Below are 26,784 nucleotides of genomic sequence, written 5' to 3' on the forward strand. Positions count from 1 at the left end.
GTTGTAATTTTATTTTATTTTATGCTTCTGGCGTTGACTTCTTAGGCCGTAACTTTTCGATCTGGTGGGGCAACGTCCAAGAGTGAAGCCTATGTTGCCCCGAACGTAGAAGTGACCATTACTTTCACATTGGTTGCAATTATACCTTTTATACGATTGAAAAGCTGTTGTATTTTTATTGTATTTTATGCGTCCGGCGTTGTTTTCTAAGGCCCTAACTATTCGACCTGGTGGAGCAACGCCCTAGAGTGAAGCCTAGGTTGCCCGGAACGTAGAAATGACCATTACTTTCACACTGGTTGCAATTATTCGTTTTATACGATGGAAAAACTGTTGTACTTATATTTTCTTTTATGCTTCTGGCGTTGACTCCTATGGCCCTAACTATTGGATCTGGTGGAGCAAAGCCCAAGGGTGAATCCTAGGTTGCCCGGAACGTAGAAATGACCATTACTTTCACACTGGTTGCAATTATTCCTGTTTTACGATGGAAAAACTGTTGTATTTATTTTGTATTTGATGCTCCTGGCGTCGGCTTCTTAGGCCCTAGCTATTGGATCTGGTGGAGCAACGCCCCAGAGTGAAGCCTAGGTTGCACGGAACGTAGAAATGAACACCACTTTCACACTGGTTGCAGTTACTCCTGTTATACGGTGATAAAACTGTTGCATTTTTATTGTATTTTATGCGTCTGGCGTTGTTTTCGAAGGCCCCTAACTATTCGACCTGGTGGAGCAACGCCCTATAGTGAAGCCTAGGTTGCGCGGAACGTACAAATGACCATTACTTTCACACTGGTTGCAATTATTCGTTTTATACGATGGAAAAACTGCTGTATTTCTATTTTATTTTATGCTTCTGGCGTTTACTTCTTTGGCCCTAACTATTGGATCTGGTGGCGCAACGCCCCAGAGTGAAGCCTATGTTGCACGGAACGTAGAAATGACCATTACTTTCACACTGTTTGCAATTATTCATTTTATACAATGGAAAGACAGTTGTATTTATATTGTATTCTATGCTTCTGTAGTTGACTTCTAAGGTCCTAGCTATTCGATCTCTTGGAGCAACGTCCAAGAGTGAAGCCTATGTTGCCCGGAACGTAGAAATGACCATTTCTTTCACACTGGTTGCAATTATTCCTGTTTTACGATGGAAAAACTGTTGTATTTATTTTGTATTTGATGCTCCTGGCGTTGGCTTCTTAGGCACTAACTAATGGATCCGGTAGACCACCGCCCTAGAGTGATGAATAGGTTGCCCCGAACGTAGAAATGACCATCACCTTCACACTGGTTGCAATTATTCCTGTTATACGATGGAAAAACTGTTGTAATTTTATTGTATTTTAAGCGTCTGGCGTTGTTTTCAAAGGCCCTAACTAATCGACCTGGTGGAGCAACGCCCTAGAGTGAAGCCAAGGTTGCCCGGAACGTAGAAATGACCATTACTTTCACACTGTTTGCAATTATTCATTTTATACGATGGACAAACTGTTGGATTTTTATTGTATTTTATGCTTCTGGCGTTGACTTCTTAGGCCCTAACTATTGCATCTGGTGGAGCAACGCCCCAGAGTGAAGCCTAGGTTGCACGGAACGTAAAAATGACCATCACTTTCTCACTGGTTGCAGTTACTCCTGTTATACGAAGGAAAAACTGTTGCAATTTTATTTTATTTTATGTTTCTAGCGTTGACTTCTTAGGCCCTAACTTTTCGATCTGGTGGGGCAACGTCCAAGAGTGAAGCCTACGTTGCCCGGAACGTAGAAATGACCATTACTTTCACACTGTTTGCAACTATTCTTTTTATACAATGGAAAAACTGTTGTATTTATATTGTATTTTCTGCTTCTGGCGTTGACTTCTAAGGCCCTAACCATTCGACGTGCTGAAGCAACGCCCTAGAGCGAAACCTAGGTAGCCCGGGACGTAGAAAAGACCATTACATTCACACTGGTTGCAATTATTCCTTTTATACCATGGACAAACTGTTGGATTTTTATTGTATTTTATGCTTCTGGCGTTGAATTCTAAGTCCCTAGCTATTCGATCTGGTGGAGCAACGCCCTAGCGTGATGCCTAGGGTAGCCCAGAGCGTTGAAAGGACCATCACTTTCACACTGGTTGCAATTATTCCTGTTATACGATGGAAAAACTGTTGTAATTTTATGGTATTTTAAGCGTCTGGCGTTGTTTTCAAAGGCCCTAACTATTCGACCTGGTGGAGCAACGCCCTAGAGTGAAGCCTAGGTTGCCCGGAACGTAGAAATGACCATTACTTTCACGCTGTTTGCAATTATTCATTTTATACATCGGAAAGACTGTTGTATTTATATTGTGTTCTATGCTTATGGCGTTGACTTCTAAGGTCCTAGTTTTCGATCTCTTGGAGCAACGTCCAAGAGTGCAGCCTATGTTGCCCGGAACGTAGAAATGACCATTCCTTTCACACTGGTTGCAATTATTCCTGTTTTACGATGGAAAAACTGTTGTATTTATTTTGTATTTGATGCTCCTGGCGTCGGCTTCTTAGGCCCTAACTATTGGATCTGGTGGACCAACGCCGTAGAGTGATGAATAGGTTGCCCGCAACGTAGAAATGACCATCACTTTCACACTGGTTGCAATTATTCCTGTTATACGATGGAAAAACTGTTGCAATTTTATTTTGTTTTATGCTTCTGGCGTTGACTTCTTAGGCCCTAACTTTTCGATCTGGTGGGGCAATGTCCAAGAGTGAAGCCTATGTTGCCCGGAACGTAGAAGTGACCATTACTTTCACATTGGTTGCAATTATACCTTTTATACGATGGAAAAGCTGTTGTATTTTTATTGTATTTTATGCGTCCGGCGTTGTTTTCTAAGGCTCTCACTATTCGACATGGTGGAGCAACGCCCTAGATTGAAGCCTAGGTTGCCCCGTACGTAGAAATGACTATTACTTTCGCACTGGTTGCAATTATTCCTGTTATACCATGGACAAACTGTTGGATTTTTATTGTATTTTATGCTTCTGGCGTTGAATTCTAAGTCCCTAGCTATTCGATCTGGTGGAGCAACGCCCTACAGTGATGCCTAGGTAGCCCAAAGCGTTGAAATGACCATCACTTTCACACTGGTTGCCATTATTCCTGTTATACGATGGAAAAACTGTTGTAATTTTATTGTATTTTAAGCGTCTGGCGTTGTTTTCAAAGGCCCTAACTAATCGACCTGGTGGAGCAACGCCCTAGAGTGAAGCCAAGGTTGTCCGGAACGTAGAAATGACCATTACTTTCACACTGTTTGCAATTATTCATTTTATACAATGGAAAGACTGTAGTATTTATATTGTATTCTATGCTTCTGGCGTTGACTTCTAAGGTCCTAGCTATTCGATCTCTTGGAGCAACGTCCAAGAGTGCAGCCTATGTTGCCCGGAACGTAGAAATGACCATTTCTTTCAAACTGGTTGCAATTATTCCTGTTTTACGATGGAAAGGCTGTTGTATTTATTTTGTATTTGATGCTCCTGGCGTCGGCTTCTTAGGCCCTAACTATTGGATCTGGTGGACCAACGCCCTAGAGTGATGAATAGGTTGCCCGCAACGTAGAAATGACCATCACTTTCACACTGGTTGCAATTGTTCCTGTTATACGATGGAAAAACTGTTGTAATTTTATTTTATTTTATGCTTCTGGCGTTGACTTCTTAGGCCCTAACCTTTCGATCTGGTGGGGCAACGTCCAAGAGTGAAGCCTATGTTGCCCGGAACGTAGAAGTGACCATTACTTTCACATTGGTTGCAATTATACCTTTTACACGATGGAAAAGCTGTTGTATTTTTATTGTATTTTATGCTTCTGGCGTTGACTTCTTAGGCCCTAACTCTTCGATCTGGTGGCGCAACGTCCAAGAGTGAAGCCTATGTTGCCCGGAACGTAGAAATGACCATTACTTTCACACTCATTGCAATTATTCCTGTTTTACGATGGAAAAACTGTTGTATTTATTTTGTATTTGATGCTCCTGGCGTCGGCTTCTTAGGCCCTAACTATTGGATCTGCTGGAGCAACGCCCTAGAGTGACGCCTAGGTTGCCCGGAACGTAGAAATGACCATTTCTTTCAATCTGGTTGCAATTATTCCTGTTTTACGATGGAAAGGCTGTTGTATTTATTTTGTATTTGATGCTCCTTGCGTCGGCTTCTTAGGCCCTAACTATTGGATCTGGTGGACCAACGCCCTAGAGTGATCAATAGGTTGCCCGCAACGTAGAAATGACCATCACTTTCACACTGGTTGCAATTATTCCTGTTATACGATGGAAAAACTGTTGTGATTTTCTTTTATTTTATGCTTCTGGCGTTGACTCCTATGGCCCTAACTATTCGACGTGGTGGAGCAACTCCCAAGAGCGAAACCTAGGTTCCCCGGAACGTAGACATGACTACTACTTTCACACTGGTTGCAATTATCCCTGTTATACGATCTACAAGCTGCTGGATTTTTATTGTACTTTATGTTTCTGGCGTTGACTTCTTAGGCCCTAACTATTGGATCTGGTGGACGAACGCCCTAGAGTGAAGCATAGGATGCCCGGAGCGTAGAAATGGCCATTACCTTCAGACTAGTTCCAATAATTCGCTTTATACGGTGGAAAAACTGTTGTACTTATATCGTATTTTATGCTTCTGGCGTTGACTCCTATGGCCCTAACTATTCGACGTGGTGGAGCAACGCCCAAGAGCGAAACCTAGGTTGCCCGGAACGTAGATATGACTATTACTTTCACACTGGTTGCAATCATCCCTGATATGCGATCTACAAGCTGTTGCATTTTTATTGTATTTTATGCGTCTGGCGTTGTTTTCTAAGGCCCTAACTTATCGACCTGGAGGAGCAACGCCCTAGAGTGAAGCCTAGGTTGCTCGGAACGTAGAAATGACCATAACTTTCACACTGTTTGCAATTATTCATTTTATACAATGGAAGGACTGTTGTATTTATATTGTATTCTATGCTTCTGTAGTTGACTTCTAAGGTCCTAGCTATTCGATCTCTTGGAGCAACGACCAAGAGTGATGCCTATGTTGCCCGGAACGTAGAAATGACCATTTCTTTCATACTGGTTGCAATTATTCCTGTTTTACGATGGAAAGACCTTTGTATTTATTTTGTATTTGATGCTCCTGGCGTTGGCATCTTAGGCCCTAACTATTGGATCTGGTGGTCCAACGCCCTAGAGTGATGAATAGGTTGTCCCGAACGTAGAAATGACCATCACTTTCACACTGGTTGCAATTATTCCTGTTATACGATGGAAAAACTGTTGTAATTTTATTTTGTTTTATGCTCCTGGCGTTGACTTCTTAGGCCCTAACTTTTCGATCTGGTGGGGCAACGTCCAAGAGTGAAGCCTATGTTGCCCGGAACGTAGAAGTGGCCATTACTTTCACATTGGTTGCAATTATACCTTTTATACGATGGAAAAACTGTTGTATTTATATTGTATTTTATGCTTCTGGCGTTGACTTCTAAGGCCCTAACCATTCGACGTGGTGAACCAACGCCCTAGAGCGAAACCTAGGTTGCCCTGGACGTATAAATGACCACTACTTTCACACTGGTTGCAATTATTCCTGTTATACCATGAACAAACTGTTGGATTTTTATTGTATTTTATGCTTCAGGCGTTGAATTCTAAGTCCCTAGCTATCCGATCTGGTGGAGCAACGCCCTAGAGTGATACCTAGGTAGTCCAGGGCGTTGAAATGACCATTAGTTTCACACTGTTTGCAATCATTCATTTTATACAACGGAAAAACAGTTGTATTTATATTGTATTTTATGCTTCTGGCGTTGATTCCTAAGGCCCTAACTATTGGATCTCGTGGACCAACGCCGTAGAGTGAAGCCTAGGATGCCCGGAGCGTAGAAATGTCCATTACTTTCCGACTGGTTGCAATTATTCGTTTTATACGATGGAAAAACTGTTGTACTTATATCGTATTTTATGCTTCTGGCGTTGGCTTCTTAGGCCCTGACTTTTGGATCTGGAGGACCAACGCCCTAGAGTGAAGCCTAGGTTGCCCGGAACGTAGAAATGACCATCACTTTCACACTGGTTGCAATTATTCCTGTTATACGATGGAAAAACTGTTGTGATTTTTTTTTATTTTATGCTTCTGGCGTTGACTCCTATGGCCCTAACTATGCGACGTGGTGGAGCAACTCCCAAGAGCGAAACCTAGGTTTCCCGGAACGTAGATATGACTACTACTTTCACACTGGTTGCAATTATCCCTGTTATACGATCTACAAGCTGCTGGATTTTTATTGTACTTTATGTTTCTGGCGTTGACTTCTTAGGCCCTAACTATTGGATCTGGTGGACCAACGCCCTAGAGTGAAGCATAGGTTGCCCGGAGCGTAGAAATGGCCATTACCTTCAGACTGGTTCCAATAATTCGTTTTATACGGTGGAAAAACTGTTGTACTTATATCGTATTTTATGCTTCTGGCGTTGACTCCTATGGCCCTAACTATTCGACGTGGTGAAGCAACGCCCAAGAGCGAAACCTAGGTTGCCCGGAACGTAGATATGACTATTACTTTCACACTGGTTGCAATTATCCCTGTTATGCGATCTACAAGCTGTTGCATTTTTATTGTATTTTATGCGTCTGGCGTTGTTTTCTAAGATCCTAACTTATCGACCTGGAGGAGCAACGCCCTAGAGTGAAGCCTAGGTTGCCCGGAACGTAGAAATGAACATTTCTTTCACACTAGTTATAATTATTCATTTTATACAATGGAAGGACTGTTGTATTTATATTGTATTCTATGCTTCTGTAGTTGACTTCTAAGGTCCTAGCTATTCGATCTCTTGGAGCAACGGCCAAGAGTGATGCCTATGTTGCCCGGAACGTAGAAATGACCATTTCTTTCATACTGGTTGCAATTATTCCTGTTTTACGATGGAAAGACCTTTGTATTTATTTTGTATTTGATGCTCCTGGCGTTGGCATCTTAGGCCCTAACTATTGGATCTGGTGGACCAACGCCCTAGAGTGATGAATAGGTTGCCCCGAACGTAGAAATGACCATCACTTTCACACTGGTTGCAATTATTCCTGTTATACGATGGAAAAACTGTTGTAATTTTATTTTGTTTTATGCTCCTGGCGTTGACTTCTTAGGCCCTAACTAATCGACCTGGTGGAGCAACGCCCTAGAGTGAAGCCAAGGTTGCCCGGAACGTAGAAATGACCATTACTTTCACACTGTTTGCAATTATTCATTTTATACAATGGAAAGACTGTTGTATTTATATTGTATTCTATGCTTCTGGCGTTGACTTCTAAGGTCCTAGCTATTCGATCTCTTGGAGCAACGTCCAAGAGTGCAGCCTATGTTGCCCGGAACGTAGAAATGACCATTTCTTTCAAACTGGTTGCAATTATTCCTGTTTTACCATGGAAAGGCTGTTGTATTTATTTTGTATTTGATGCTCCTGGCGTCGGCTTCTTAGGCCCTAACTATTGGATCTGGTGGACCAACGCCCTAGAGTGATGAATAGGTTGCCCGCAACGTAGAAATGACCATCACTTTCACACTGGTTGCAATTGTTCCTGTTATACGATGGAAAAACTGTTGTAATTTTATTTTATTTTATGCTTCTGGCGTTGACTTCTTAGGCCCTAACCTTTCGATCTGGTGGGGCAACGTCCAAGAGTGAAGCCTATGTTGCCCGGAACGTAGAAGTGACCATTACTTTCACATTGGTTGCAATTATACCTTTTACACGATGGAAAAGCTGTTGTATTTTTATTGTATTTTATGCTTCTGGCGTTGACTTCTTAGGCCCTAACTCTTCGATCTGGTGGCGCAACGTCCAAGAGTGAAGCCTATGTTGCCCGGAACGTAGAAATGACCATTACTTTCACACTCATTGCAATTATTCCTGTTTTACGATGGAAAAACTGTTGTATTTATTTTGTATTTGATGCTCCTGGCGTCGGCTTCTCAGGCCCTAACTATTGGATCTGCTGGAGCAACGCCCTAGAGTGACGCCTAGGTTGCCCGGAACGTAGAAATGACCATTTCTTTCAAACTGGTTGCAATTATTCCTGTTTTACGATGGAAAGGCTGTTGTATTTATTTTGTATTTGATGCTCCTTGCGTCGGCTTCTTAGGCCCTAACTATTGGATCTGGTGGACCAACGCCCTAGAGTGATGCCTAGGTAGTCCAGGGCGTTGAAATGACCATTACTTTCACACTGTTTGCAATCATTCATTTTATACAACGGAAAAACAGTTGTATTTATATTGTATTTTATGTTTCTGGCGTTGATTCCTAAGGCCTTACCTATTGGATCTGGTGGGCCAACGCCGTAGAGTGAAGCCTAGGATGCCCGGAGCGTAGAAATGTCCATTACTTTCAGACTGGTTGCAATTATTCGTTTTATACGATGGAAAAACTGTTGTACTTATATCGTATTTTATGCTTCTGGCGTTGGCTTCTTAGGCCCTGACTTTTGGATCTGGTGGACCAACGCCCTAGAGTGAAGCCTAGGTTGCCCGGAACGTAGAAATGACCATCACTTTCACACTGGTTGCAATTATTCCTGTTATACGATGGAAAAACTGTTGTGATTTTCTTTTATTTTATGCTTCTGGCGTTGACTCCTATGGCCCTAACTATTCGACGTGGTGGAGCAACTCCCAAGAGCGAAACCTAGGTTCCCCGGAACGTAGACATGACTACTACTTTCACACTGGTTGCAATTATCCCTGTTATACGATCTACAAGCTGCTGGATTTTTATTGTACTTTATGTTTCTGGCGTTGACTTGTTAGGCCCTAACTATTGGATCTGGTGGACCAACTCCCTAGAGTGAAGCATAGGATGCCCGGAGCGTAGAAATGGCCATTACCTTCAGACTGGTTCCAATAATTCGCTTTATACGGTGGAAAAACTGTTGTACTTATATCGTATTTTATGCTTCTGGCGTTGACTCCTATGGCCCTAACTATTCGACGTGGTGGAGCAACGCCCAAGAGCGAAACCTAGGTTGCCCGGAACGTAGATATGACTATTACTTTCACACTCGTTGCAATTATCCCTGATATGCGATCTACAAGCTGTTGCATTTTTATTGTATTTTATGCGTCTGGCGTTGTTTTCTAAGGCCCTAACTTATCGACCTGGAGGAGCAACGCCCTAGAGTGAAGCCTAGGTTGCTCGGAACGTAGAAATGACCATTACTTTCACACTGTTTGCAATTATTCATTTTATACAATGGAAGGACTGTTGTATTTATATTGGATTCTATGCTTCTGTAGTTGACTTCTAAGGTCCTAGCTATTCGATCTCTTGGAGCAACGACCAAGAGTGATGCCTATGTAGCCCGGAACGTAGAAATGACCATTTCTTTCATACTGGTTGCAATTATTCCTGTTTTACGATGGAAAGACCTTTGTATTTATTTTGTATTTGATGCTCCTGGCGTTGGCATCTTAGGCCCTAACTATTGGATCTGGTGGTCCAACGCCCTAGAGTGATGAATAGGTTGCCCCGAACGTAGAAATGACCATCACTTTCACACTGGTTGCAATTATTCCTGTTATACGATGGAAAAACTGTTGTAATTTTATTATGTTTTATGCTCCTGGCGTTGACTTCTTAGGCCCTAACTTTTCGATCTGGTGGGGCAACGTCCAAGAGTGAAGCCTATGTTGCCCGGAACGTAGAAGTGGCCATTACTTTCACATTGGTTGCAATTATACCTTTTATACGATGGAAAAACTGTTGTATTTATATTGTATTTTATGCTTCTGGCGTTGACTTCTAAGGCCCTAACCATTCGACGTGGTGAACCAACGCCCTAGAGCGAAACCTAGGTTGCCCTGGACGTATAAATGACCACTACTTTCACACTGGTTGCAATTATTCCTGTTATACCATGGACAAACTGTTGGATTTTTATTGTATTTTATGCTTCAGGCGTTGAATTCTAAGTCCCTAGCTATCCGATCTGGTGGAGCAACGCCCTAGAGTGATACCTAGGTAGTCCAGGGCGTTGAAATGACCATTAGTTTCACACTGTTTGCAATCATTCATTTTATACAACGGAAAAACAGTTGTATTTATATTGTATTTTATGCTTCTGGCGTTGATTCCTAAGGCCCTAACTATTGGATCTCGTGGACCAACGCCGTAGAGTGAAGCCTAGGATGCCCGGAGCGTAGAAATGTCCGTTACTTTCAGACTGGTTGCAATTATTCGTTTTATACGATGGAAAAACTGTTGTACTTATATCGTATTTTATGCTTCTGGCGTTGGCTTCTTAGGCCCTGACTTTTGGATCTGGAGGACCAACGCCCTAGAGTGAAGCCTAGGTTGCCCGGAACGTAGAAATGACCATCACTTTCACACTGGTTGCAATTATTCCTGTTATACGATGGAAAAACTGTTGTGATTTTCTTTTATTTTATGCTTCTGGCGTTGACTCCTATGGCCCTAACTATTCGACGTGGTGAAGCAACGCCCAAGAGCGAAACCTAGGTTGCCCGGAACGGAGATATGACTATTACTTTCACACTGGTTGCAATTATCCCTGTTATGCGATCTACAAGCTGTTGCATTTTTATTGTATTTTATGCGTCTGGCGTTGTTTTCTAAGACCCTAACTTATCGACCTGGAGGAGCAACGCCCTAGAGTGAAGCCTAGGTTGCCCGGAACGTAGAAATGAACATTTCTTTCACACTGGTTACAATTATTCCTGTTTTACGATGGAAAAACATTTGTATTTATTTTGTATTTGATGCTCCTGGCGTTGGCTTCTTAGGCCCTAACTATTGGATCTGGTGGACCAACGCCCTAGAGTGATGAATAGGTTGCCCCGAACGTAGAAATGACCATCACTTTCACACTGGTTGCAATTATTCCTGTTATACGATGGAAAAACTGTTGTAGTTTTATTTTATTTTATGCTTCTGGCGTTGACTTCTTAGGCCCTGATTTTTCGATCTGGTAGGGCAACGTCCATGAGTGAAACCTATGTTGCCTGGAACGTAGAAGTGACCATTACTTTCACATTGGTTGCAATTATACCTTTTATACGATGGAAAAGCTGTTGTATTTTTATTGTATTTTATGCGACCGGCGTTGTTTTCTAAGGCTCTAACTATTCGACATGATGGAGCAACGCCCTAGAGTGAAGCCTAGGTTGCCCCGTACGTAGAAATGACTATTACTTTCACACTGGTTGCAATTATACCTTTTATACGATGGAAAAACTGTTGCATTTATATTGTATTTTATGATTCTGGCGTTGACTTCTAAGGCCCTAACCATTTGACGTGGTGAAGCAACGCCCTAGAGCGAAACCTAGGTTGCCTGGGACGTATCAATGACCACTACTTTCACACCGGTTGCAATTATTCCTGTTATACCATGGACAAACTGTTGGATTTTTATTGTATTTTATGCTTCAGGCGTTGAATTGTAAGTCCCTAGCTATTCGATCTGGTGGAGCAACGCCCTAGAGTGATGCCTAGGTAGTCCAGGGCGTTGAAATGACCATTACTTTCACACTGTTTGCAATCATTCATTTTATACAACGGAAAAACAGTTGTATTTATATTGTATTTTATGTTTCTGGCGTTGATTCCTAAGGCCTTACCTATTGGATCTGGTGGGCCAACGCCGTAGAGTGAAGCCTAGGATGCCCGGAGCGTAGAAATGTCCATTACTTTCAGACTGGTTGCAATTATTCGTTTTATACGATGGAAAAACTGTTGTACTTATATCGTATTTTATGCTTCTGGCGTTGGCTTCTTAGGCCCTGACTTTTGGATCTGGTGGACCAACGCCCTAGAGTGAAGCCTAGGTTGCCCGGAACGTAGAAATGACCATCACTTTCACACTGGTTGCAATTATTCCTGTTATACGATGGAAAAACTGTTGTGATTTTCTTTTATTTTATGCTTCTGGCGTTGACTCCTATGGCCCTAACTATTCGACGTGGTGGAGCAACTCCCAAGAGCGAAACCTACGTTCCCCGGAACGTAGACATGACTACTACTTTCACACTGGTTGCAATTATCCCTGTTATACGATCTACAAGCTGCTGGATTTTTATTGTGCTTTATGTTTCTGGCGTTGACTTCTTAGGCCCTAACTATTGGATCTGGTGGACCAACGCCCTAGAGTGATGAATAGGTTGCCCCGAACGTAGAAATGACCATCACTTTCACACTAGTTGCAATTATTCCTGTTATACGATGGAAAAACTGTTGTAATTTTATTTTGTTTTATGCTCCTGGCGTTGACTTCTTAGGCCCTAACTTTTCGATCTGGTGGGGCAACGTCCAAGAGTGAAGCCTATGTTGCCCGGAACGTAGAAGTGGCCATTACTTTCACATTGGTTGCAATTATTCATTTAATACAATGGAAAGACTGTTGTATTTATTTTGTGTTCTATGCTTCTGGCGTTGACTTCTAAGGTCCTAGCTATTCGATCTCTTGGAGCAACGTCCTAGAGTGCAGCCTATGTTGCCCGGAACGTAGAAATGACCATTTCTTTCAAACTGGTTGCAATTATTCCTGTTTTACGATGGAAAGGCTGTTGTATTTATTTTGTATTTGATGCCCCTGGCGTCGGCTTCTTAGGCCCTAACTATTGGATCTGGTGGAGCAACGCCCTACAGTGATCAATAGGTTGCCCGCAACGTAGAAATGACCATCACTTTCACACTGGTTGCAATTGTTCCTGTTATACGATGGAAAAACTGTTGTAATTTTATTTTATTTTATGCTTCTGGCGTTGACTTCTTAGGCCCTAACCTTTCGATCTGGTGGGGCAACGTCCAAGAGTGAAGCCTATGTTGCCCGGAACGAAGAAGTGACCATTACTTTCACATTGGTTGCAATTATACCTTTTATACGATGGAAAAGCTGTTGTATTTTTATTGTATTTTATGCTTCTGGCGTTGACTTCTTAGGCCCTAACTTTTCGATCTGGTGGGGCAACGTCCGAGAGTGAAGCCTATGTTGCCCGGAACGTAGAAATGACCATTACTTTCACACTCATTGCAATTATTCCTGTTTTACGATGGAAAAACTTTTGTATTTATTTTGTATTTGATGCTCTTGGCGTCGGCTTCTTGGGCCCTAACTATTGGATCTGGTGGAGCAACGCTCTGGAGTGATGCCTAGGTTGCCCGGAACGTAGAAATGACCATCACCTTCACACTGGTTGCAATTATTCCTGTTATACGATGGAAAAACTGTTGTAGTTTTATTTTATTTTATGCTTCTGGCGTTGACTTCTTAGGCCCTAATTTTTCGATCTGGTGGGGCAACGTCCATGAGTGAAGCCTATGTTGCCTGGAACGTAGAAGTGACCATTACTTTCACATTGGTTGCAATTATACCTTTTATACGATGGAAATGCTGTTGTATTTTTATTGTACTTTATGCGTCTGGCGTTGTTATCTAAGGTCCTAACTATTCGACCTGGTGGAGCAACGCCCTAGAGTGAAACCCAGGTTGCCCGGAACGTAGAAAAGACCATTACTTTCACACTGTTTGCAATTATTCATTTTATACAATGGAAAAACGATTGCATTTATTTTGTATTTTTTGCTTCTGGCGTTGACTTCTAAGGTCCTAGCAATTCGATCTCTTGGAGCAACGTCCAAGAGTGAGGCCTATGTTACCCGGAACGTAGAAATGACCATTACTTTCACACTGGTTGCAATTGTACCTTTTATACGATGGAAAAACTGTTGTTATTTTATTTTATTTTATGCTTCTGGCGTTGACTTCTTAGGCCCTAACTTTTCGATATGGTGGGGCAACGTCCAAGAGTGAAGCCTATGTTGCCCGGAACGCAGAAATGACCATTACTTTCACACTGGTTGCAATTATACCTTTAATACGATGGAATAGATGTTGCATTTTTGTTGTATTTTATGCTTCTGGCGTTGAATTCTAAGTCCCTAACTATTCGATCTGGTAGAGCAACGCCCTGGAGTGAAGCCTAGGTTGCCGGAACGTAGAAATGACCAGTACTTTCAAACTGGTTGCAGTTATTCCTGTTATTCGGTGGAATAGCTGTTGCAGTTTTACTGTATTTTATGCATGTGGCGTGGAATTCTAAGTCCCTGACTATTCGATCTGGTGGAGCACCGCCCTAGAGTGAAGCCTAGGTTGCCCGGAACGTAGAAATGACCATAAATTTCACTCTGGTTGCAATTATTCCTGTTGTACGGTGGAAAAACTGATGTATCTTTATTGTATTTTATGCTTCTGGCGTTGACTCCTAAGGCCCTAACTATTCGCCGTGTTGGAGCAACGCCCTAGAGCGAAGCCTAGGTTGCCCGGAACGTAGAAATGACCATAAATTTCACTCTGGTTGCAATTATTCCTGTTATACGATGGAAATGCTGTTGTATTTTTATTGTACTTTATGCGTCTGGCGTTGTTATCTAAGGTCCTAACTATTCGACCTGGTGGAGCAACGCCCTAGAGTGAAACCCAGGTTGCCCGGAACGTAGAAAAGACCATTACTTTCACACTGTTTGCAATTATTCATTTTATACAATGGAAAAACTATTGCATTTATTTTGTATTTTTTGCTTCTGGCGTTGACTTCTAAGGTCCTAGCAATTCGATCTCTTGGAGCAACGTCCAAGAGTGAGGCCTATGTTACCCGGAACGTAGAAATGACCATTACTTTCACACTGGTTGCAATTGTACCTTTTATACGATGGAAAAACTGTTGTTATTTTATTTTATTTTATGCTTCTGGCGTTGACTTCTTAGGCCCTAACTTTTCGATATGGTGGGGCAACGTCCAAGAGTGAAGCCTATGTTGCCCGGAACGCAGAAATGACCATTACTTTCACACTGGTTGCAATTATACCTTTAATACGATGGAATAGATGTTGCATTTTTGTTGTATTTTATGCTTCTGGCGTTGAATTCTAAGTCCCTAACTATTCGATCTGGTAGAGCAACGCCCTGGAGTGAAGCCTAGGTTGCCGGAACGTAGAAATGACCAGTACTTTCAAACTGGTTGCAGTTATTCCTGTTATTCGGTGGAATAGCTGTTGCAGTTTTACTGTATTTTATGCATGTGGCGTGGAATTCTAAGTCCCTGACTATTCGATCTGGTGGAGCACCGCCCTAGAGTGAAGCCTAGGTTGCCCGGAACGTAGAAATGACCATAAATTTCACTCTGGTTGCAATTATTCCTGTTGTACGGTGGAAAAACTGATGTATCTTTATTGTATTTTATGCTTCTGGCGTTGACTCCTAAGGCCCTAACTATTCGCCGTGTTGGAGCAACGCCCTAGAGCGAAGCCTAGGTTGCCCGGAACGTAGAAATGACCATAAATTTCACTCTGGTTGCAATTATTCCTGTTATACGATGGAAAAACTGTTGTATCTTTATTGTATTTTATGCTTCGGTCGTTGACTTCTAAGGACCTAACTATTCGATCTGGTGGAGCAGCGCCCTAGGGTGTAGCCTAGGTTGCCCGGAACGTAGGAATGTCCATAACTTTCATACTGGATGCAATTAATCGTTTTATACGATGGAAATACTGTTGTATTTTTATTACATTTTATGCTTCGGGCGTTGACTTCTAAGGCCCTAGCTATTCGATCTGGTGGAGCAGCGCCCTAGAGTGAAGCCTAGGGTGCCCGAAAGGTAGGAATTACCATTACTGTCACACTGGTTGCAATTATTCATGCTATAGGATGGAAAATCTGTTGTATTTTTATGTTATTTTATTCTTCTGGCGTTGACTTCTAAGGCCCTAGCTATTCGATCTGGTGGAGCAACGCCCTAGAGTGAAGCCTAGGTTGCCCGAAGCGTAGGAATTCACATTACTGACACACTGGCTGCAATTATTCCTGTTATACGATTGAAAAACTGTTTCATTTTTGTTGTATTTTATGCTTCTGGCGTTGAATTCTAAGTCCCTAACTATTCGATCTGGTGGAGCAACGCCCTGGAGTGAAGCCTAGGTTGCCGGAACGTAGAAATGACCAGTACCTTCACACTGGTTGCTATTATTCCTGTTACACGATGGAAAAACTGTTGTAATTTTATTTTGTTTTATGCTCCTGGCGTTGACTTCCTAGGCCCTAACTTTTCGATCTGGTGGGGCAACGTCCAAGAGTGAAGCCTATGTTGCCCGGAACGTAGAAGTGGCCATTACTTTCACATTGGTTGCAATTATTCATATAATACAATGGAAAGACTGTTGTATTTATTTTGTGTTCTATGCTTCTGGCGTTGACTTCTAAGGTCCTAGCTATTCGATCTCTTGGAGCAACGTCCAAGAGTGCAGCCTATGTTGCCCGGAACGTAGAAATGACCATTACTTTCACACTGTTTGCAAATATACATTATATACGATGGAAAAGCTGTTATATGCATATTGTATTTTATTCTTCTCTCGTTGATTTCTATGGCCCTAGCTATTCGGTATGGTGGAGCAAAGCCCTAGAGTCAAGCTTGGGTTGCCCGGAACGTAGAAAAGACCATTATTTTCACACTGGTTGCTATTATTCCTGTTGTACGATGGAAAGACTGTTGTATTTTTATTGTATTTTATTTTTCTGGCGTTGAACTCTAAGTCCCTAGTTATTCGATCTGGTGGACCAACGCCCTAGAGTGAAGCCTAGGTTGCCCGGAACGTAGAAAAGGCCATAAATTTCACTCTGGTTGCAATTATTCCTGTTATACGGTAGAACAACTGTTGTATTTATTTTGTATTTGGTGATTCTGGCGTTCACTTCTAAGGCCGTAGCTATTCGATCTGCTGCGGTAAGGTCCAAGAGTGAAGCCTATGTGGCCCGGACGTAGAAATGACCATAACTTTCACACTGGTTGCAATTATTCGTTTTATACAATGGAAAAACTGTTGCATTTATATTGTATTTTATGCTTCTGGCGTTGCCTTCTAAGGCCGTAGCTATTCGGTCTCGTGGGTCAACGTCCAAGAGTGAAGCCTATGTTGCCCGAAACGTAGAAATGACCATAACTTTCACACTGGTTGCAATTATTCGTTTTATACAATGGAAAAACTGTTGTATTTATATTGTATTTTATGCTTCGGGCGTTGACCTCTAAGTCCCTAACTATTCGATCTGGTGGAGCCACGTCCTAGAGTGAAGCCTAGGTTGCCCGGAACAGGGGAATGTCCATAGCTTTCATACTGGATGCAATTATTCGTTTTATACGATGGAAATACTGTTGTATTTTTATTACATTTTATGCTTCGGGCGTTGACTTCTAAGGACCTAGCTATTCGATCTGGTGGAGCAGCGCCCTAGAGTGAAGCCTAGGGCGCCCGAAACGTTGGAATTACCATTACTGTCACTCTGGTTGCAATTATTCCTGTTATACGATGGAAAAACTGTTGTATTTTTATTGTATTTTATGCTTCGGGCGTTGACTACTAAGGACCTAACTATTCGATCTGATGTAGCAGCGCCCTAGGGTGAAGTCTAGGTTGCCTGGAACGTAGGAATGTCCATAACTTTCATGCTGGATGCAATTATTTGTTTTATACGATGGAAAAACTGTTCTACTTTTATTACATTTTATGCTTCGGTCGTTGACTTCTAAGACCCTAGCTATTCGATCTGGTGGAGCAACGCCCTAGAGTGAAGCCTAGGTTGCCCGAAACGTAGGAATTCACATTACTGACACACTGGCTGCAATTATTCCTGTTATACGATGGAAAAACTGTTGCATTTTTGTTGTATCTTATGCTTCTGGCGATGAATTCTAAGTCCCTAACTATTCGATCTGGTGGAGCAACGCCCTGGAGTGAAGCCTAGGTTGCCGGAACGTAGAAATGACCAGTACTTTCAAACTGGTTGCAGTTATTCCTGTTATACGATGGAAAAGCTGTTGCAGTTTTACTGTATTTTATGCATCTGGCGTTGAATTCTAAGTCCCTGACTATTCGATCTGGTGGAGCACCGCCCTAGAGTGAAGCCTAGGTTGCCCGGAACGTAGAAATGACCATAAATTTCACTCTGGTTGCAATTATTCCTGTTATACGGTGGAAAAACTGTTGTATCTTTATTGTATTTTATGCTTCTGGCGTTGACTCCTAAGGCCCTAACTATTCGCCGTGGTTGAGCAACGCCCTAGAGCGAAGCCTAGGTTGCACGGAACGTAGAAATGACCATAAATTTCACTCTGGTTGCAATTATTCCTGTTATACGATGGAAAAACTGTTGTATCTTTATTGTATTTTATGCTTCGGTCGTTGACTTCTAAGGACCTAACTATTCGATCTGGTGGAGCAGCGCCCTAGGGTGAACCCTAGGTTGCCCGGAACGTAGGAGTGTCCATAACTTTCATACTGGATCCAATTATTCGTTTTATACGATGGAAATACTGTTGTATTTTTATTACATTTTATGCTTCGGGCGTTGAGTTCTAAGGCCCTAGCTATTCGATCTGGTGGAGCAGTGCCCTAGAGTGAAGCCTAGGTTGCCCGAAAGGTAGGAATTAACATTACTGTCACACTGGTTGCAATTATTCATGCTATAAGATGGAAAATCTGTTGTATTTTTATGTTATTCTATTCTTCTGGCGTTGACTTCTAAGGCCCTAGCTATTCGATCTGGTGGAGCACCGCCCTAGAGTGAAGCCTAGGTTGCCCGGAACGTAGAAATGACCATAAATTTCACTCTGGTTGCAACTATTCCTGTTATACGGTGGAAAAACTGTTGTATCGTTATTGTATTACATGCTTCTGGCGTTGACTCCTAAGGCCCTAACTATTCGCCGTGGTGGAGCAACGCCCTAGAGCGAAGCCTAGGTTGCCCGGAACGTACAAATGACCATAAATTTCACTCTGCTTGCAATTATTCCTGTTATACGATTGAAAATCTGTTGTACTTTTATGTTATTTTATTCTTCTGGCGTTGACTTCTAAGGCCCTAGCTATTCGATCTGGTGGAGCAACGCCCTAGAGTGAAGCCTAGGTTGCCCGAAACGTAGGAATTCGCATTACTGACACACTGGCTGCAATTATTCCTGTTATACGATGGAAAAACTGTTGCATTTTTGTTGTATTTTATGCTTCTGGCGTTGAATTCTAAGTCCCTAACTATTCGATCTGGTGGAGCAACGCCCTGGAGTGAAGCCTAGGTTGCCGGAACGTAGAAATGACCAGTACTTTCAAACTGGTTGCAGTTATTCCTGTTATACGATGGAAAAGCTGTTGCAGTTTTACTGTATTTTATGCATCTGGCGTTGAATTCTAAGTCCCTGACTATTCGATCTGGTGGAGCACCGCCCTAGAGTGAAGCCTAGGTTGCCCGGAACGTAGAAATGACCATAAATTTCACTCTGGTTGCAATTATTCCTGTTATACGGTGGAAAAACTGTTGTATCTTTATTGTATTTTATGCTTCTGGCGTTGACTCCTAAGGCCCTAACTATTCGCCGTGGTTGAGCAGCGCCCTAGAGCGAAGCCTAGGTTGCCCGGAACGTAGAAATGACCATAAATTTCACTCTGGTTGCAATTATTCCTGTTATACGATGGAAAAACTGTTGTATCTTTATTGCATTTTATGCCTCCGGCGTTGACTTCTAAGGCCCTAGCTATTCGATCTGGTGGAGCAACGCCTAGAGTTAAGCCTTGGTTACCCGAAACGTAGGAATGACCATTACTTTCACACTGGTTACAATTATTCATGCTATACGATGGAAAACCTGTTGTATTTTTATTGTATTTTATGATTCTGTCGTTGACTTGTTAAGGTCCGAGCTATTAGATCTCGTGGATCAACGCCCTAGAGTCAAGCCTAGGTTGCCCCGAACGTAGATATGACCATTACTTTCACACTGGTTGCAATTATTCGTTTTATACGATTGAAAAACTGTTGTATTTATTTTGTATTTGGTGCTGCTGGCGTTGACTTCTTAGGCTCTAACTATTGGATCTGGTGGGGCAACGTCCAAGAGTGAAGCCTATGCTGCCCGGAACGTAGAAATGACCATAACTTTCACACCGGTTGCATCTATTCGTTTAATACAATGGAAAAACTGTTGCATTTATATTGTATTTTACGCTTCTGGCGTTACTTCTAAGACCCTAACTATTCGATCCGGTGGAGCAACGCCCTAGAGTGAAGCCTAGGTTGGCCGAAACGTAGGAATGACCATTGCTTTCACACTGGTTGCAATTATTCATGCTATACGATGGAAAACCTGTTGTATTTTTATTGTATTTTATGCTTCTGGCGTTGACTTCTAAGCTCCTAGCTATTCGATCTCATGGAGGAACGCCCTAGATTCAAGCCTACGTTGCCCGGATCGTAGATATGGCCATAACTTTCACACTGGTTGCAATTATTCGTTTTATACGATGGAAAGACTGTTGTATTTATTTTGTATTTTATGCTTCTGGCGTTGATTTCTAAGGTCCTAACTATTCGATCTTGTGGAGCAACGCCCTAGAGTGAAGCCTAGGTTGCCCGGAACGTAGTAATGACCGTTACATTCACAATGTTTGCAATTATTCATTTTATACGATCGAAAAGCTGTTGCATTTTTATTGTATTCTGTGCTTCTGGCTTTGACTTCTAAGGCCCTAGCTATTCGATCTGGTGGGGCAACGGCCATGAGTGAATCCTAGGTTGCCCGGAACGTAGAAATGACCATCTCTTTCACACTGGTTGCAATTATTCCTGATATACGATGGAAAAGCTGTTGTATTTGTATTGTATTTTATGCTTCTGGCGTTGACTTGTAAGGTCCTATGTATTCGATCTCGTGAGGCAACGTCCAAGAGTGAAGCCTAGGTTGCGCGAAACGTAGGAATGACCATTACTTTCACACTGGTTACAATTATTCATGCTATACGATGGAAAACCTGTTGTATTTTTATTGTATTTTATGCTTCTGTCGTTGACTTCTAAGGTCCGAGCTATTCGATCTGGTGGGGCAACGTCCAAGAATGAAGCCTATGTTGCCCGAAACGTAGAAATGACCATTAACTTCATACTGGTTGCAATTATTCCTGTTATACGATGGAAAGACTGATGTATTTATATTGTATTTTATGCTTCTGGCGTTGACTTCTATGGTCCTAGCTATACAATCTGGTGGAGCAATGTCCTAGAGTGAGGCCTAGGTGGTCCGAAACGTAGAAATGGCCATTACTTTCACTGTGTTTGCAATTATTCATGCTATAAATGGAAAAACTGTTGTATTTTTATTGTATTTTATTCTTCTGGCATTGACTTCTTAGGCCCTAACTATTCGATCTGGTGGAGCAACGCCCTAGAGTGAAGCCTAGGTTGAGCGGTACGCAGAAATGACCATTACATTTATACTGGTTACAATTATTCCTGTTATAAAGATGGAAAGACTGTTGTATTTTTATTGTATTTTATGCTTATGGCGTTGACTTGCTAGGCCCTAACTATTCGATCTGGTGGAGGAACGCCCTAGAGTGAAGCCTAGGTCTCCCGGAACGTAGAAGTGGCCATTACTTTCACACTGGATGCAATTATTCCTGTTATACGATGAAAAAACTGATGTATTTTTATTGTATTTTATGCTTCTGCCGTTGACGTCTTAGGACCTAACTATTCGATCTGGTGGAAGAACGCCCTAGAGTGAAGCCTAGGTTGCTCGGAACGTAATAATGACCATCACTTCCACACTGGTTGCAATTATTCCTGTTATACGGTGGAAAAACTGTTGTACTTATATTGTATTTTATGCTTCGGGCGTTGGCTTCTAAGGCCCTAACTATACGATCTGGTGAAAGAACGCCCTAGAGTGAAGCCTAGGTTGCCCGGAACGTAGAAATGACCATAACTTTCATACAGGTTGCTATTATTCGTTTTATTCGATGGAAAAACTGTTGTATTTATATTGTATTTTATGCTTCGGGCGTTGACTTCTAAGGCCCTAACTATTCGATCTGGTGGAGCGACGCCCCAGAGTGAAGCCTAGGATGCCCGGAACGTAGAAATGACCATTACTTTCACACTGTTTGCAATTATGCGTTTTATACAATGGAAAAACTGCTGTACTTATATTGTATTTTATGCTTCTGGTGTTGACTTCTAAGTCCCTAACTATTCGATCTGGTGGAGGAACGCCCTAGAGTGAAGCCTAGGTTTCGCGGATCGTAGAAATGACCTTTACTTTCACACTGTTTGCAAATGTACATTATATACGATGGAAAAACTGTTGTATTTATATTCTATTTTATGCTTCTGGCGTTGACTTCTAAGGCCTTAATTGTTCGATCTGCTGGAGCAACGCCCTAGAGTGAAGCCTAGGTTGCCCGGGTCGTAGAAATGACCATAACTTTCATACAGGTTGCTATTACCTGTTTTATACGATGGAAAAACTGCTGTACTTATATTGCATTTTATGCTTCGGGCGTTGACTTCCAAGGCCCTAGCTATTCGATCTGGTGGCGCAACGCATTAGAGTGAGGCCTAGGTCGCCCGGAACGTAGAAATAACCATTACATTCACACTGGTTGCAATTATTCCAGTTATGCGAAGGAAAAACTGTTGTAACTTTATTGTATTTTATGCTTCGGGCGCTGACTTCAAAGGCCCTAAATATTCGACCTGGTGGACCAACGCCCCAGAGTGAAGCCTAGGTTGCCCGGAACGTAGAAATGAAAATAACTTTCACACTAGTTGCAATTATCCGTTTTATACGATGGAAAAACTGTTGTATTTTTATTGGACTTTATGCTTCTTGCGTTGACTTCTAAGGCCGTAGCTATTCGGTGTGGTGGAGCAACGCCCAATAGTGAAGCCTAGGTTGCCCGGAACGTAGAAACGACCATTACTTTCAGACTGTTTGCGATTATTCATTTTATACGATGGAAAAGCTGTTGTATTTATATTGTATTTTATGCTTCTGGAGTATGCTTCTAAAGCCGTAGCTATTCGGTCTCGTGGGTCAACGTCCAAGAGTGAAGCCTATGTTGCCCGAAACGTAGAAATGACCATAACTTTCACACTGATTGCAGTTATTCGTTTTATACAATGGCAAAACTGTTGTATTTATATTGTATTTTATGCTTCTGGCGTTGACTTCTTAGGCCCTAACTATTCGATCTGGTGGACCAACGCACCAGAGTGAAGCCTAGGTCGCCCGGAACGTAGAAATGACCAATACTTTCACTCTGGTTACAATTATTCCTGTTATATGAAGGAAAAACTGATCTACTTTTACTGTATTTTATGCTTCTAGCGTTGACTTCTAAGGCCGTAGCTATTCGATGTGTTGGAGCAACGCCCCAGAGTGAAGCCTAGGTTGCATGGATCGTAGAAATGACCATAACTTTCACACTGGTTGCAATTATGCGTTTTATACAAAGGAAAAACTGTTCTATTTATTTTGTATTTTATGCTTCGGGCGTTGACTTCTAAGGCCCTAACTATTCGATGTGGTGGAGCAGCGCCCTATAGCAAGACGGAGGTAGCCCGGAACGTAGAAATGACCATAACTTTCATACAGGTTGCTATTATTCGTTTTATTCGATGGAAAAACTGCTGTACTTATATTGTATTTTATGCTTCTGGCGTTGACTTCTAAGGCCGTAGCTATTCGGTCTCGTGGGTCAACGTCCAAGAGTGAAGCCTATGTTGCCCGAAACGTAGAAATGACCACTACTTTCACACTGATTGCAATTATTCTTTTTATACGCTGGAAAAACTGTTGTATTTATTTTGTATTTTATGCTTCTGGCGTTGACTTATTAAGCCCTAACTATTGGATCTGATGGACCAGCGCCCTAGAGTGAAGCCTAAGTTGCCCGGAACGTAGAAATGACCATCTCTTTCACACTGGTTGCAATTATTCCTGTTATACGATGGAAAGACTGTTGTATTTATTCTGTATTTTATGCTTCTGGCGTTGAATTCTAAGGTCCTAACACTTCGATCTGGTGGAGCAATGCCTGAGAGTTAAGTCTAGGATGCCCGGAACATAGAAATGACCATATCTTTGACACTGGATGCAATTATTCATTTTATACGATGGAAAAGCTGTTGTATTTATTTCGTATTTTATGCTTCTGGCGTTGACTTCTAAGGTCCTAGCTATCCGATCTCGTGGGGCTACGTCCAAGAGTGAAGCCTATGTTGCCCGAAACGTAGAAATGACCATTACTATCACACTGGTTGCAATTATTCTTATTATACGATGGAAAAACTGTCGTATTTATTTTGTATTTTATGCTTCTGGCGTTGACTTCGTAAGCCCTAACTATTGGATCTGGTGGACCAACGCCCTAGAGTGGAGCCCAGGTTGCCCGGAACGTAGAATTGACCATAACATTCACACTGTTTGCAATTATTCCTGTTATACGATGGAAAAGCTGTTGTACGTACAACGGATTTTATACTTCTGGCGTTGACTTCTAAGTCCCTAGCTATTCGATATGGTGGAGCACCGCTCTAGAGTGAAGCCTAGCTTGCCCGGAACGTAGAAATGACCGTTACATTCACACTGCTTGCAATTATTCATTTTATACGATGGAAAAACTGTTGTATTTTTGTTGTATTTTATGCTTCTGGCGTTGGCTTCTAAGGCCGTAGCTATTAGATGTGGTGGAATAACGCACTATAGAGAAGCCTAGGTTGCCCGGAACGTAGGAATGACCATTACTTTCACACTGTTTGCAATTATTCATTATATACGATGGAAAAACTGTTGCATTTTTATTGTATTTTATGCTTCGGGCGTTGGCTTCTTAGGCCCTAACTACTCGATCTGGTAGAGCAACGCCCTAGAGTGAAGCCTAGGTTGCCCGGAACGTTGAAATGACCATCACCTTCAGACTGGTTGCTATTATTCCTGTTATACGGTAGAAAAACTGTTGTATTTTTTGTGCATTTTATGCTTCGGGCGTCGACTTCTTAGGCCCTAACTATTGGATCGGGTGGACCAACGCCCTAGAGTGAAGCCTAGATTGCCTGGAACGTAGAAATGTCCATTACTTTCACACTGGTTGCAATTATTCGTTTTATACGATGGAAAAACTGTTGTATTTGTATCGTATTTTATTCTTCTGGCGTTGACTTCTAAGGCCGTAGCAATTCGATGTTGTGGGGCTACGCCCTAGAGTGAAGCCTTGGTTGCCCGGAACGTAGAAATGACCATCACTTTCACAATGGTTGCAATTATTCATTTTACACGATGGAAAAGCTGTTGTATTTATATTGTATTTTATGCTCCTGGCGTTGAGTTCTTAGGTCCTAGATATTCGATCTGGTGGAGCAGCGCTCTAGAGTGAAGCCTAGGTTGCCCGGAGCGTAGAAGTGACCATACCTTTCACACTCGAAATATTATTCGTTTTATACGATGGAAAAACTATTGTATTTATATTGTATTTTATGGTTCAGGCGTTGACTTCTAAGGCCGTAGCTATTCGATGTGGTGGAGCAACGCCCTAGAGTGAAGCCTAGGTTGCCCGGAACGTAGAAATGACCATCACCTTCAGACTGGTTGCTATTATTCCTGTTATACAGTGGAAAAACTATTGTATTTATATTGTATTTTATGCTTCCGGCATTGACTTCTAAGGCCGTAGCTATTAGATGTGGTGGAATAACGCACTACAGTGAAGCCTAGGTTGCCCGTAACGTAGAAATGTCCAGTACTTTCACACTGGTTGCAGTTATTCCTGTCATACGATGGAAAAACTGTTGTATTTATATTATATTTTATGCTTCGGGCGTTGACTTCTAAGGCCGTAGCTATTCGATGTGGTGGAGCAACACCCTAGAGTCAAGCCTAGGTTGCCCGGAACGTAGAAATGACCATTACTTTCACACTGTATGCAATTATTCATATTATACAGCGGAAAAACTGTTGTATTTATATTGTATTTTATGCTTCTGGCATTAACTTGTAAGGCCCTAACTAGTCGATGTGGTGGAGCAACGCTCTAGAGTGAAGCCTAGGTTGCCCGGAACGTAGAAGTGACCATAGCTTTCACACTGGTTGCAATTATACCTGTTATACAAGGGAAAAACTGTTGTATTTATATTGTATTTTATGCTTCTGGCGTTGACATCTTAGGCCCTAACTATTCGATCTGGTGGAGCAACGCCCTAGAGTGAAGCCTAGGTTACCCGGAACGTAGAAAAGACAAGTACTTTCACACTGGTTGCAATTATCCATTTTATACGATGGAAAACCTATTGCATTTTTATTGTATTTTATGCTTCGGGCGTTGACTTCTAAGGCCCTAACTATTCGATCTTGTGGAGCAACGCCCTAGAGTCAAGCCTAGGTTGCCAGGAACGTAGAAATGACCATAACTTTCACACTGGTTGCAATTATTCGTTTTATACGATGGAAAAACTGTTGTATTTATTTTGTGTTGCATGCTTCGGGCGTTGACTTCTAAGGCCCTTACTATTGGATCTGGTGGAACAACGCCCTAGAGTGGAGCCTAGGTTGCCCGGAACTTAGAAATGACCATTACCTTCACACGGGTTGCAGTTATTCCTATTATACGATGGAAAAACTGTTGTATTTTTATTGTATTATATGCTTCGGGCGTTGACTTCTCAGGCCCTAACTATTCGATCTGATGCAGCAACGCCCTAGAGTGAATCCTAGGTTGAGCGGAACGCAGAGATGACCATTACCTTCACACTGATGGCTATTACTCATTTTATACGATGGAAAAACTGTTGTACTTTTATTGTATTTTATGCTCCGGGCGTAGACTTCTAAGGCCCTATCTAATCGATTTGG

Source organism: Calliopsis andreniformis, unplaced genomic scaffold, assembly GCF_051401765.1.
Source record: "Calliopsis andreniformis isolate RMS-2024a unplaced genomic scaffold, iyCalAndr_principal scaffold0001, whole genome shotgun sequence".
Lineage (NCBI taxonomy): Eukaryota > Metazoa > Arthropoda > Insecta > Hymenoptera > Andrenidae > Calliopsis > Calliopsis andreniformis.